A 4,840-nucleotide genomic window follows, 5' to 3' on the forward strand; every position below is an offset into this window, starting at 1 on the left:
ATTAATTAAAACGTCCATACGAACGCTCTTTTAAGTAATTATATTCACTAGAGTAAATAACTAGATTGTAAAGAATTGTTAAATTGATGGTAATGTGATTAAACAAAAAAATATTTAAAATTTGCACTAATAACTATTTTTTTTATTTCTATGAGAAATTATTTTTCTAAATATTGTTCATGATAATTTACTTTGCTTTACAAATAAAATAAAAATGAGTCGTGGTAATTTATCAACTTTATGTTAAATGTGAAATCATAGAATATCATCCGTCACGATTCAAACGTTAAAAAAAGAACATAATGCTAGATGTTTTACTGCTTTAAAACTTACAAATTCGGTGACTAAGACTTCGATAAAAATTTCCACGTATGCAACGTATATTGATGCGTATTTAATCCATTAAGTGGCTTGAATCATTCAGCGTTTTTTAAGTTTTCAAAGCGATACTTTGTAGTTCTTTAAAACTTACATCAAAATGCATTTATTGTATTCGTCAGCTATCGTGATATGGACACTATTTACACTTTAATCTATAGTAATATTACGTTCTTAAGCAAGTAAAGTAAGAAATGTCTCAGATGACATGTAATTGTCGTCCGAAGCGAAGCTAAGGTCGACAAACATGTGATCTGAGAACTTTCTTATTACTGACCAAGGTCAATATACCTAATTTTCTGTTCGACAGAGCCAGATAGCGGTAACTTCGTGTAAGCCCATCACCAGTCAAAAAGATTGACAAGATTGATAATATTGATGATGGCTCTACGACATAAAATATATTATTAGTCCAATTAAAATTGATTGAAATTAAGGAGAACCTTTGGCAAAATCTGAGGTAATTACGATTGGCGTGAAAGTGGAAATGACCGTAAGCTCCTACAGAAATAAATTTTTTAAGCATTAAAATAATCGATTGTTCAAATATTTATTGAAAATGAATTTCAGCGAATCTTGCTAAGTTCAACAGTATGTTCTTAATAACCATCAATGAAGAAAATTTGAACAGAGACAAGGAATTGTATCGGCAGCAAATGCGATTCACTCGATGATAGTGGAAGAAGCAAGTCATAATGGCTCGTTCTTTAAACGCAACTCGAACCAATGTGCTGGTGATCTTATAAACTGCTGGTTTCATAGTGTAAGTTAAAATTAATCAGAATTTAGTATTTTTAGCAATCGCTGTAAATTAGAAATCAGAAATGTATTTATTTACATAATACGACCACTTAGATGACGGAAAAACGAAAAACCTCAGGCGGAATTCAATGATTTTGCCGAGCTTGTAGTCTGGGGCAAACGTAGTGTCATTATTCCCCGGTCCTCACACTTAAACTCATATCATATGTACATGAATATACTAGCACATTGGTAACATGTGCAATTGCAGAATGCCATCGTACTTATAATCAGATTCCATTGATGAAGGCGATAAATTACTTGACTCCATATGTTTTGATCCTGTTTCTGTTGTCGAGGATTGTAAAACTTTTATTTGCTAAATTGACCAGAATTTTTAAGTATTCTATCAGATAATTTGACGTTAATTTATTTTAGTGTCGCCACTGGCGCTAAATTTACGAGACATGATAACGTCATATACCTCCAACTTGGGCAAGCGCGATTATCAAATGGTCATTTAACTGAAAGTACTAGACTTAGACCATCGTTGATTATAAATTAATTATTTTCTTGATGAATCAGGTGTGACATTGGGAGACTCGGTGCAAGGACGATATCTGAACGATCATTCAAATTTCGATCAAAAACGCGGGAGAGATTACTCAACGGAGTCAATGTAGTGGAAGGTGATCTTGTTAACTCAAATTTCAGGTTCAAAATTCAAAGTTTACTGATTTATTGTTTTATTTCAGTACCACATATTCAGTGTTTGGTAACTACCAAGTAAAACCATCCATTGGTGTTTCTATTCAAGATAATAACGTATTTAGTAAACCATGTAAAAGTCACATATTATTCCAAAAGGATCTACTCAGCATTACGACAAGCTGCCATCTATCGTTCCATACTTTGATTTGCGAGAAATCGTAACCGAGTCGCTTGAAGCTATTCGCGGAATCGGTTGGCATCATCGTGGTTCCCCAAGGATATGGAGGATTTCTCGCTCTCAAGATTTCAAAAATGTAAAAATAACTTTATTGTATCATTTCTTCAATGACCGATAAAAATATTTTGTTTTCTAAACAAAAGTTTAATAAGAATAAATTTCGTCCACTAAAAATAATCAGCCTCATATATTTATTCAAATTTTAAGCACTCAACAATTGAAGTCAGATCTTTTTTATGAGTTCAATTTTGGAATCGAATATGATGAAAGCGTAGTTGTTGAAAGCAAAGCAACTGAAGATTAAAATTTCCAGCATAATTACGCAGCGATTCAATGTGATGATTACCGTCGGTGTTATTTAGTGTCAGCTGTAATTCGATGGAAACAAAAAGTTAGAAAGTACAACAAGTATCTCAACTCTGGGTGGCAGCTCGGCTCCAGAATTAGTTTGTGCGCTGTAAAGGGGGGATATGTATCTGCAGAGTGTGTACTTGGAAGCTTGAGCTTCCGAAGGGATATTTATGTGGAGCAAAGCTGCCGGCGACGTAAAGCGTGAGAAAAAGGAACTAAGAATTGTGGAGATGCGAGCCGTCGAAAAGTTTAAACTCACTCCGGTTTCTCAACCTCTAAAGTCCCCTCTCTCTCTCAGCTCTTCCTTCTCGATCTTGTGCTCTTCAGAACTCGATGCCCCGAGTCTTCCTCTCGATCTTGGCTTACACGGGCTAGGTGTTAAATTAAACAAGCTTAAAATTTGCAATCGGCCCTTCGCCTCTTACTCGGCACTTACTTTCCCAAAGTTTTGGCTTTTTCCTCGAATATTCACTCCCGATTATCTCGTCTGCCGAAACCAAACAAATTTCAAATAAACTAAATTATTAATTCTTTGTTAAATCTTATTTACTCTTCTCTTCCTCTCCTGTCTCCAGAAATAAAAATCATTAATCACTAAATGACAAAATGGATTGGGTTCTATTTAATAAGATTTAGTAACAGATACTAAATGATATAGTAACAAACCTTTCATTACCAAATATTTAGTAATAGGTACTAAATAATTTATTAAAAGCCCATTTAGTTCCACCAAATAAATATTTAGTAGTATTCAACAAATGATTTATTGCTACTCAATAAATTGTTTATTGGTATCAAAGAAATTAATTTTTTCATATAACCTGCATTGAAAATGTGAGTTTTAATGCCTGTTGAGCCAACCGAAACTAGACAATTTCAGACCAATGCGACTGTGCCGGGCAGGTATCAATTATTTCTTCCCAGCGGACAGAAAATGACGATTTTCTGCGTATGTAGTAAAACAGTTGACACAATAAATGAATTGCGAATGTGGAAAATAAAAACAAATATTGCAAATTGTTATTTAGACGAGTTGTTAAAAATTTTGAAAGCTGGAATTCTTCAAGAGTTACCAATAACTGCAAAAACATTTTTAAATAAATGTAGTGTATCTTTTAAAATTGAAAATGCCAAATGCTGATGAAATTACAATGACTGAATTTGTTTACTTCGATGTTGAAGATCATCTTACAGCTATTATTAATCCAAGTGTTCATAAACAAAGCTTAATATTCTTACAATTTAATATGGATGGGATAAATTTATTTAAATAGAAAACTAAATGATTATTTTTTAATTATCTCCAATAAAAATAGTTATTTTATTATTTCATTGTTAGATTTATTATTATTAATCTATTAGTCTAATAATTTTGTCTATTATATAATATAAATATAAATAAAACTTTAAATCATTTCGTTTATTAAACATCACTTTTATTTTTTTTGACTGTTTTATTAACCCTTGATAACCTGAAAAATTCTCAATTGACAGTTTCACGAAGGCTGCCATGTTTTGTTAGATCTCTAATAAAACTGGCCAGTTAATGGTTTAAGTCTAGTCAAACTGGCCAGTTACTGGCTAAAAACTTTGATTACATTTCTTCTAGGGAAGTCAAAACAAAAATCATTTTTTTTTCGACTTTTTCGCAGAGCTCATTTGACATTTTAGTATTACTTAAATTAATTATTAATCCAATTTTTATCGACAAATAAAATAATCTTTTGAACTACACGTTGTTAGTATTTATATAAAAAATCTCTTTATACTTATGTCGGTCTCAAGCAATGAAGCTTTCATTATAGTTTTGCTTTATATGTCTGTACAAATATTAAGCATTATAGAATTTTCTAAAGAAAAATGTTTCAAGTTAAAAAATTCAATTTTTATATAAAAAATTTTTTTTTAAGCCAATATTTTTTCATTTAATTTTATCCTATAAATTTCATTTAAAATTGTAAATTTTGTTTGGAAAATTTTATACAATCTATAGGAGAAAATTTTTTTTTCTTACAAGCCATTAAAAAAAATGATTAAAAATTTTTCTGGATTGAAAGAAAATATATTAAAAGCTTAATTGATGAAGATGCGTTTCTATTGTTTACACGTGAATTTATGCCACGATAATAAAATATTTAATTACCATATTTGCAGCTATTTTGCTTTATTACATTGCACAATGCTTGTATTTTTACCGAGCTATCAATTACCAGGTAATTTTATTAAATTAATTAAAACGTCCATACGAACGCTTTTTTAAGTAATTATATTCATTAGAGTAAATAACTAGATTGTAAAAAATTGTTAAATAAATATTAATGTGATTAAACAAAAAAATATTTAAAATTTGCACTAATAACTATTTTTTTTTTATTTCTATGAGAAATTTTTTTTCTAAATATTTTTCATGATAATTTACTT

At 30.4% G+C, this 4,840-nt stretch overlaps 1 long non-coding RNA gene across 1 annotated transcript; it reads left to right on the top strand.

The window, feature by feature from the left end:
* The first annotated feature begins 1,673 nt into the window (after positions 1-1,673).
* LOC123274646 lies at positions 1,674-1,905 on the top strand. The gene is made up of 2 exons (XR_006511540.1): positions 1,674-1,808; positions 1,875-1,905. It is a non-coding gene; the product is annotated as an uncharacterized LOC123274646 (long non-coding RNA).
* The last annotated feature ends 2,935 nt before the right edge of the window (positions 1,906-4,840 follow it).

The sequence above is a fragment of the Cotesia glomerata genome, unplaced genomic scaffold (genome assembly GCF_020080835.1).
Source record: "Cotesia glomerata isolate CgM1 unplaced genomic scaffold, MPM_Cglom_v2.3 scaffold_499, whole genome shotgun sequence".
In the NCBI taxonomy this organism is placed as follows: Eukaryota; Metazoa; Arthropoda; class Insecta; order Hymenoptera; family Braconidae; genus Cotesia; species Cotesia glomerata.